This window comes from Otolemur garnettii, unplaced genomic scaffold (genome assembly GCF_000181295.1).
Source record: "Otolemur garnettii isolate 467f Iridium unplaced genomic scaffold, OtoGar3 scaffold00181, whole genome shotgun sequence".
Taxonomy (NCBI): domain Eukaryota; kingdom Metazoa; phylum Chordata; class Mammalia; order Primates; family Galagidae; genus Otolemur; species Otolemur garnettii.
In genome coordinates, this window is record NW_003852576.1 from 1,929,011 (window position 1) to 1,939,046 (window position 10,036).

Here is a 10,036-nt window from a genome sequence, read left to right on the forward strand (position 1 = left end):
CCTGTAGTCCCAGCTACTTGGGAGGCTGAGGCAAGAGAATCACCTAAGCCCAGAAGCTGGAGGTTGCTGTGAGCTATGACACCATAGCACTCTATCAAGAGTGACAAAGTGAGACTCTGTCTCTAAAAACAAACAAAAAAAGAGGAGGGCCCCGGAGAACAGGGCAACACGATGGGACCCCAAATTCTCAGAGAAGCAACTGGAGATGCCACCATCTCAAAGCCCCGAGACACTGACGGTATAGCAGGCAGGGAACAGGACAAGACATGGCACAGCCTGGCAGGCGGGGCAGAGGAGAAGCCCTGGGTGCGGAGTCTGTGTCGGGGGAAGGCAAGGAGGGGAGGACGTCGTACCGGGCAGTTCACACAGCTGACAGGCCGCGGCACCACGTCCCTGGGCTCTGCCACTCCGCAGACTTTTTAGCAGGCTCCCTCAGGAGGCCGAGCCTGAGCAGCAGCTCCCACGCTGTGCCGCCCGTGGTTCAGGCCTGACCCTGTGGGACAACTAGGCTTCTGTCACCAGATGGACCAGGGTGGGCCTAGAACTTGGAGGCCTTGCCCAAACTTGCTGAGAAGCCTCACCCCACACTCATCTCTCCCTCTTTCCAAGCCCCTCTTACAGATCGGAGCTCATCCCTCTGTGCTGCTGTTAATCCCGGCTCCCCAGCCAGCTCAGCACCTTGTTTTAGAGCTTAACTCAAAAGTTTCTTGTGTTTGGCTTGATGGACGAGGTCTATCACAGGGAAATGACCTGCCCGAGGTCTCAGAGTCCGGGAGATGTAGGTGAGTAGTGGGGTCCCTGGACTCTCCACACAGCCCTCCTTCCACTGCCCTCACAGGCACGGGCAGCCAGGGGTCCCTCCTTTTTCATATCTCACGATACCTAGGTAAGTGCCAAGCAGATAACCAGCACTTAATATCTGTGAATTTTTTTTTTCTGATGAGAAACTTCAGAACATCCAGAGAAAAGTCACAAAAACAATTAAAGCAATTTGAGTCCCATGAATTATGAAGGTGAGAAAACTGTAATATTCTCAGAGAAGACTGAAAAGCTTATCTGAAAGCACTTAAGGTGTGGGGGAAATGCCAGCTAAAAGTTGTCCTTCTACACAGGGTGTCAAGCAAGACGTTGAAACTTTGGAATTAGGAGAACTGGAGAGCAGTGATGGTGAACTTCTCAGGGAAAGAGATAAAACAAGGGCTCCTCTGCCAAGGGAGGCTGTGCGCTTTCTGTCCCTGGGCAAAGGTTTCAAGACAGGATGATCAGTAAACTTGTCCTTGGGCACCTTCCTGCTTCAACAGAGCTGACTGGTCAGGGGCAGCAAGGTCATTCAGCATCCAGGTTACGAATCTGCAGGCCACACACACCCTCTGGGAAACTTCCTCCATGCCAACACACTGGAGCTCCCACCTTCCTACTTTTTCTGTGTGACAGGTGTAAAGTGAGCGGGGGTGACAGCCCACCTTTAAGCACCGTCCCCGGGGTGCTGATTAGTACAGTTTGTGGCCTGTTAGGAGCTGGGCTGCACCGCAGGACTTGAGCAGGCAAAGTGTCAGCATATTTACAGCTGCTCCCCCATCACTTGCATCACCACCTGAGCTGCCCCTCCTGGCAGTGGCAGCTCTGAGGCAGCACTGGATTCTCGTGGGAGCACGAGCCTGACTATAAACCACATGTAGAGGACCCAGGGTGCACCCACCGTGTAAGACTCTACTGCCTGACGCTCTCGGGTGGAGACGGACTGTGCGCAAACCATCCCCAAACCATCCCCGCCCTCAACCCTACCCAACCCCAGGACTGTGGAAAAGTTGTCTTCTATGAAACCAGTTCCTAGTGCCAAAAAGGTTGGGGACCGTGGCTTTAGCCATCATATAGATGACATTCATTTCCATGTCTTGGGAATATCTTCACTTATTACCAATGTGATATGCCCCAGGGCTGGCCAAGCCACTGTCTGATTCTGCACAGTTGAATCTAGTGGGGAAGGAACTAGCTTCCACCTCGCCACCCAGCTGCCACAGTGCAGTGAACGGGCGCCGGCCCTGTCTCTACAGACTCCACAGCTCTCAGAGGTCTGCAACGAAGTTTAAGGACTGTGAAGGATCTTTGTATGCAACGCTTCACCGAAACAGGCTTCCGCTCCGCTGGGGGAGTCTCAGCCTTGTGTCCATTGTTCCCCAATGTCAACTTTTTAAGTTAAAAAGAAAAGGATTTGGAGGACAAAGTTGTGTAGGTGCCACCTTATTTATCAACAGCCCACCCCTTCGACAGTAAGAACGCTCTGGTGCTGCTAATTGGACCTGGCTTAACCTTCAGGTCAGGTTCTGCCGCAGGCCCCGTTTGGGGCACCCTTGTCACTACCTGAAAATCAGCACACACTTGGGAGAAGCATCAGAGCAACCCAGGACGCTCGCAAACAAGCCACGTGCTCCTGTACGTGAGGCAACCTTAGTTTCAGTTCCCCGTGATACAGAACCTTGCAGGTTTTTTTAAAGCTAGTACAGCGCCCCTACTGACCAAAGCCCAAGCCTTTTAAGCGACCAGGCATCTGGAGGCCAGGAACAGACAGGGCCTTCACCTGGGTGTGAGGAGAGGGAGGAGCCGTCACTGAGCTCAGGAGCCTCCTTCCTGCTCCGCTGAGCCACTAAGGAAGTCTGAGTGGATGAGAGCTTTACACAAATGTGCTACCTACAATACTGTAAAGGAAAAGGGAGGGGATACGAAAAGTTAAAAATATACAGACTGACTCACTAAATGCAGCCAGTCAAAAAATTCTTTCAAGACTTGTTTTGTCTGCAAGATGAGACAATCCTGTTAACACACAGGACATTTCTTATATGGATCTTCACTGCCTCCTCTTCGGAAGTTAGATTAAAAGTTCCTATGTTATTTACATAATCGGGTACTAGCTACATTTTCATTAATAGCCACGACATCATTTTTTTTGGCCAGGGCTGAGTTTGAACCCACCACCTCTGGCATATGGGGTCGGTGCTCTACTCCTTTGAGCCACAGGTGCCACCCACATCATTTTCTATTGTAATTTTTTTCTAAGGTCTGGAAAAAAAATTTGTATTGCTTAACTTTAGTTACGACATCCTGTAAACTCTGACTGGTAAAATAATGACCCCTAGGTTGAGAGGGGGAGCAGAGTGGTCCTAGGGACCCATATGCCAGAGACTGAGCTAAGCCCAGCCGCCTCCAGGGGGTGCTATCTACATAGCAGCCCAAACTGTTAATTCGACAGGACTGATAGGACCCTGGGGAACCATTATATCAGCATATTTTGAAGAAAACTTTGTATCATAAAAATCATATTTGAGGCCAGGTATGGTGGCTCACACTTGTAATCTGGGAGGCTGAGGCAGGAGGATTGCCTGATCTCAGGAGTTCGAGACCAGCCTGAACAACAGTGAGACTGTACTAAAAATAGGAAAACTAGCTGAGTGTTGGGTGGGCACCTGCAGTCTCAGCTACTTGGAAGGCTGAGGCAGGAGGATCACTTGGGCCCAAGAGGTTGAGGTTGCTGTGAGCTATGATGTTACAGCACTCTAGCCTGGGTGACAGAGTGAGATGTTTAAAAAAAAATCATATTTGATGTTTAGACAGTACTCTAAAGGTATTAAAGCATCTCTACATATACCTTATTGGGTTTTTACAGTAACACTGAGTTTCCCAGGATGATACTTCTATAACTATCATCCCAACTTACAGATGAAAGAAACAAAGTTCAGAGAGGTTAAGTTACTTATTCAAAGTCACACAGCTCTTCACTGACAGAACTGGGGCTAGAAACCAAGCGTTCTGGCTCCTATTTCATACTCCTTCTACTTGAAGCATGACCCCACGTTAGGGACAATGACTCTGGCTGGTTTTTCTTTTGTCACTGAGTGAATTGCTTGGGTGTGTCACTAAACAAATAACCCCTTCCCCCAGGTATTTTATCTCAGACTTCAAAATAGTTGCATGTCTTTGGGTAAACTTGAACTTCTGGGACAGAATTTCCACTACTGGAGTACCATTAAGGAACCAGAGAACCAAAGCAAACAGAGGCTTTGAAGGCCACAGAAAGGCCGACCTATGGTGAGAGGAAGCTTAGCCCAATGTTGAACTCTTGGGCTCTGAAACCAGACGGCGTGGGTTCAAGTTTCAGCTGTCTGCCAGCTGTAGAGGCCTAACCCAACCAGCAGACACTGCCTCAGCGCCCTCAACTGAAAACAGGAGAACACACCTCAGAGGTTCGTGGGAGAACAGAGCAGCATGAGGCACATGGCAGTGCCATGTGGCGCTGGCCACCCCCATTTACGAAGGCGGCAGGTGAAAGTGAAGATCACCACACTTGTCAATCACAGCCTTTGCACATCGTGTCACACATACTACTCGATGAATGTCAGCCACGGCCATTGCTGGGAAGAGTACGGACTTTAGGATCGGTCTCCCTTGGGTTCAAATTTCAGTTTGTCTACATAATACATCTGTAACTTCAGGTAAGTAACTCTGGTTCTGCCAGTGTCCTCATCTGTACAATGGGAGACTGTCACCCACCACCAGGACTGTCCTGAGAATCAGATGACCTGCTGCAGGGAGAGGGCCCCCCACAGCTAGAACTGGAGACATGCCAGTCCCCTCCTCCATCCGCCCTCCCCTGCTGCCAGGCACTGAAGGTCTACATGGGATGCCCATTCATTTCTCTGTTTCTAGATCACTGCCAAATATCCAAAGCAGAAGAGATGTGTTGGATTGAGCACGGTCTATCAATCAGCTCTAGGCTGCTGAAGATCTCATCTGAGCCCACAACTCTGAAAAAAATCCTGCTTCTCAGGAGAGGTGATTTCCGAGAAATCATAGGCTCCTGGTGCTAGGTTCCACTCATTTCTATGGGTCAACTTTCTAGCCTTGCTGCGGACAGGGATCACTTGCTGTTCTGACCACTGGTAATGTCGCTGGTGCAGGTGTGTAGGCCCTGGTAGGGACCTGTCTGCTCACAGAATAAGACTACAGTGGAATCCAAAGGGACGCACTGATGACCTGTGGTAGGGACCTGTCTGCTCACAGAATAAGACCACAGTGGAATCCAAAGGGACGCACTGATGACCGGGGCCCACAGCAGAGGAGGAACGTAGCAGCATCTGGCTGGGGGCTGGGTTAGGACTGTGTTGGTTTGACAGCAAAACATGGTTTTAATGGAGCAACCTGCAGCCCGAGGGGCTCCTTAACCCAAGGGGAATTATTTATGTCAGAGAACTGATTCCATAAAAACTCAAGAGTCACCTTCGACGTGATGCAACCAAATTCCAACCAAATTCCACGTTAGTTTCAAGTTCTCTCTTCCTTAATCCCAGCAGCACCGTAACTGTCATTAAAATATCACCAGTTTCTCTCTTGCACCAGTTGGTTTCCCTGCCCCGTCTGACCTCACTGCACCTTGCATGGAAAAGCTATTGAACACACACAGGCCAGATGAACACATGAGCCTGTGGCAGACCCACCGTCGGGAGCGGTCAGTTTTGTCTGAATATGGGAGCCTGACTACTAAAATGATTTTCTTAGAAGCCCCAGAGCCAGAAGCAGAGGAAGAACTCAGACCCTGATCTTTGTGGCTGAGCTAGAGGACCTCGCACTTTGATGAGATCTTAAGACAGGAGTCCTAAGGGGCTCTGTTATGACTTAAGCTAGACTTGGTTTGACATCTGAATTAATTTTTTTTAAATAAATCATAGTCGTGTACATGAATGCAATCATGGGGTACAACATGCTGGTTTTATATACAATTTGAAATGGTTTCATCGAACTGGTTAACATAGCCTTCCTGGCATTTTCTTAGTTATTGTGTTAAGACATCTATATTCTACACTAGTAAATTTCACACATACCCTCGTAAGATGCACCATAGGTGTGGACCCACCAATTACCCTCCCTCCACCCATCCTCCCACATCTAGTTATTCTGGTGGCCCTAAAGGAGGAGCCCACAGTTCTCTACCAATTTTGTTAACTGCAAACAAACAAGAAATGTTTTCATTACCACCAAAATACTGGTATATGGTGTTAAGCTCTCAGGCAGCAGGCCTGAGAGAATGAGATGGCTCTTTTCCTAGTGCCTTTGAAATGCCAGTTTAGGACTCCAGGACTTGGTCAGCTGGCCCTTCCCGTAGGACTTGCTAGATGAATGTTCCGTGGCCACATCTGCCCGAGTTTGCTTGGTTCTGCAACTCTTTGTGGCCCAAAATTCTGTGCCAGGATCCCATTGAGTCAGGTTCACCCACCTGCTGCCCCAACACTCTTGGGATGACCACTGTTGCTACCACTGCTGGCTAGTGTCCATTACCTCACCTGTTTCCTGCCTCTTTCCTTCAGGGGAAGAGGAAGTCTGCCTTGCCTTAATTAGCTTTTCCAGGCATCTGCCCAGCACAGGGCGCAGCTGCTGACAGTTGGACAACAATGTGTCTTGTTTCACCAGTGCCCTTCAAAAGTCAGAGGCTCACACGTGGCTGCCAATTCCTAGAGTGCTCACTCAGGCAAGTGTAGTGACCAGAAGTTAATAAGGAAAAGGGAGCCGTGACTGTGCCAAGACACAGCACTGTGCTTGGCTGTGTTGGCAAATAAAGGGAAGAAAACACAAAAGCTGTCCTCTGGGCTGGCAGGCAAAATGAACAGCCAAGGCCAGCAGCAGCGGGTGTGAGCAACCGTCAGTGGAACCCACTCTGGACCAGGGGCAGGAAGCCTGGATTCAGTCCTGCTCTTCCACGACCAGCTACACACACCCAGACAGGTCACTCTGTCTCTCCACGCCTCCCACTTCTATGGCTTGCTGCTTGATCTTAGCCAAAAGGCTGAGAAATGGCCTTCTATGGCTCGACTGAGTTGATCTTTATTTTCTCCTTGTGAATGCCAACCTGGGAGCCACCCACAGAAAGGGATGGAAGTGACGGGATGCCACGTCCAGGAAGAGCCTCTCCTTACCTGGGGGCTTCAGCTTCCCGCATCTTACTAGACGCCAGGTGAGAAGTATAACTGCCTGCCTGAAAACCACCACTGTGAGAAGCCCAAGCCCCACGGAGAGGCCCTGGAGGATGAGATGTCCCATCAAGAGGAGCCCCACACCACTGGGCACCTCTGAGAAGAGGCCATCTTGGAAATGAAGCCTCCAACTCTGCTGCCCCTCGTGGATCATGACGGAACTGCACCACTAAACCTTTCCCAAATTCCCAAAGCCACAGAATTGTGAGTGGAGTAAATGATTGTTTCAAGTTACCAAGTTTGGGTGCAGTTTGGTACACACCACAGAGGAACAGATAACAGAAACAACGTTATCCACAGTATTGGACACACACAGATGGACCTCATCTTAAATCTGTTCCTAAAAGCATTTGCTGAAAACGAACACAAATTTACATGTAAAATCACTTTCAAAGCTTCTGCACTTATATTTTTTGAGGCTCTGTTTCAAAAAGAAAATTACGAAATCCTGTGCAAATTCAAGTACACTCATTGGCTTAGCACCATCTCCCTCTCCGAGGCCACAGGAGCCACCTCCTCTACCCGGCCAGGGCAGATGCCTCTGCCACAGCCTGTGTTCCTGACACAGTAGCTCAGCTCTGAGCGTGATGTGCTGAATCTGCCTGTTGTCCGTTCCTTGTAGACAGGAGCCATGTCAATTCCTGCTTGTTTAGGAATAGTAATAATGGCTCATGTACAAGGAATGTTTCTGTCCTAGGGACTCTAAGCATTTGAGATGTCATATCTTATAACGTCAACGCAATGCTCACAACAGCTCACAACAGTAGGTTCCACTATTACCCTCATTCTACAGATGAGGAAACTGAGGCACAGAGAAGCGAAGTAACTTGCCCAAGGTCAACCAGCTGTTCAGCAACAGAGCCTGGCTTTGAACCCTGGACGGTCTGAGTCCAAAGTTCTTGCTCTTAACCATTACACCGTTCAGTAAACACGTATGCTCCTTTAGTATTCGAGAAACGTTTTTGACTCAATTAATGAATCAACAATGCAAATCAAATCCAAACTTTCTGCATAGATCCGGATTTCTGAAAGAAGAAACCTGTACCATGTGAATAAAAATTATAAAAATTACATGCAGCTGTAAAATCCCGTATCAATGCTCAGTAATGATAATGAATTTGCTACACAGACTAGAAATAAATCTGAATGAGAAAAGATACTCCTTACCACTTCCTGTTTAACATCTATCAGTTCTAATCTAGTCAGCAGCTACTAATGCCATTACTTCATAAAACTCTATGCTAATAGGAACCAAGGGAGACCACAGATAAATAAGCTCATAGATGAACATGAGAATTGCATGTTCGCTCACCATTCATTTCAGAAACTTCCTTTGTCAAATCTACTAACACGATTTGTATCCTCCTCTTCCCTTCTCTCCATCTGCAGCAGGTTATAATAAAAGAGTAAGGAGATGAGAGAAGCTTTCACAAAATCTAACTGCTGGATGATGGGGAAAAAATACAACTCCTGAGCAGCTGAGACGTGGCTGCAAATGGCTGTAACAGAACCGGCAGGTACCGTGGGGGAAGACTGTGCCGACTTCCCTGCAGAAGAGGCACAGAAACAATGTTTTTTAAAAATCAGGCTTCAAACCTTATAGTGTGGCTATTCAGAGCTGTCTGTACAGTACTGGCATTGCTGCAAGCTTAGAAATGCAATCCCGTTTCCTGCCCCAGACAAATGAATCAGATTTGCCCACATGTAAGTGTGAAAAGCATTGCAAAGGGCTGGACCACGTTGAGACTGGATGAGGAGGGGAAGGAGTCTGTCCTTCCACTTCCCTCATCCATTCCTATCTCTAACAACTCTGCTACTTAATTCCAAATACCCCGGCAGCCAAAATGATCTTAACAATCTGGACATGGTGCTCACACCTGTAATTCTAATCCTAGCACTTAGGGAGGCCGAGGCAGGTGTGGCACTTGAGGTCAGAAGTTTGAGATCAGCCTGAGCAAGAGCAAGACCTGGTGTCTACTAAAAATAGAAAAATAAGAAAATTAGTGTTGTGGCAGGTGGCTGTAGTCCCAGATACTTGGGAGGTTGAGACAAGAGAATCCACTTTAGCCCAAGAGTTTGAGGTGGCTATGAGCTATGATACCATGGCACTTTAGCTTAGGACAACAACAGAGTGAGACTGTCTCACACACACAAAAAAATCTTAACACTGATGTAAGCAGTAATTGGGAACAGAAAGAGAGGACATTTTCTTGGGCTATGAGTGAAAGACACGTAAGATCAAGGCCCAGTTCCACCTGTTATTAGCTGTGTGATAAAGCAAATTATTTACTTATTCTAAGCATCAGTTGCTTATCTATACCCTGGGGGATGACTCTGATGCCTTGTGTTTGCAGAAGTGTGTGTGGAGGTGCCTGGTGTTCAGGAGGGGAGCCAGCCCGGCTCACTGCTCTCTTTCTTTGATTCTGAGTACTTTTTCTTTCCCCCTCCAGACCCGAATGCAGATCAGACTGCAGGATTTCATCTCCAGATGCCGCAGATCAGGACTGCTACATCTCATTTGGAATTGGAAAATTTCTCAGACCAGAAGTGACTTCTAATTTGACGACATTCACTTTACAAATGAGAAAGCTGAAACTCAGAGAATTTAATGCTTGGGACAACATAATCTTTCTTACTCATTCCTTTTACTCTGTATTTCAAAGAAGGCTGCTCTAACAGCAGTGCTAAGAACCTCTCCTCACAAATATCCTGAAAACAATTTGTTACCCACAGAGATAGAGATAGTGGAATGAGGTGGCCAGAGGCTCAGCAGACCCATTTTCAAAGGCCATCTCCACCACTAATCCCGCAACCCTACGACTTTTTTTTTCACCTATAAGAGGACCGTTAAGTCATCGCTAATGCTCCTTCCAACTATGATTCCTGAGGAAATCAAGTCCATTTCTTTAAAGATGTAATTTCCAGTATTTTCCACCAGGGGGCAGAACATCTTTACAGACATCTGAGCAGAGTTACACAAAGGACAGACAAGAACTAGCACAGATTTTCAAAGCATG

The 10,036-nt window shown here is 47.8% G+C and overlaps 1 protein-coding gene across 15 annotated transcripts in view; it reads right to left on the minus strand.

Moving 5' to 3' along the window:
* The window catches only part of APBB2 (amyloid beta precursor protein binding family B member 2), a 377,881-nt gene that overhangs the window by 97,074 nt on the left and 270,771 nt on the right, over positions 1-10,036 (minus strand). Inside the window, exon 1 of one of the 15 annotated variants that reach the window (XM_023519610.1) lies at positions 6,293-6,298. The exons of the other annotated variants lie outside the window; for them this stretch is intronic. The gene's annotated coding sequence lies outside the window, so the exon portion shown is untranslated. Of the gene's footprint in view, positions 1-6,292; positions 6,299-10,036 lie in introns of those variants that run through there. 15 annotated transcript variants of the gene reach the window in all.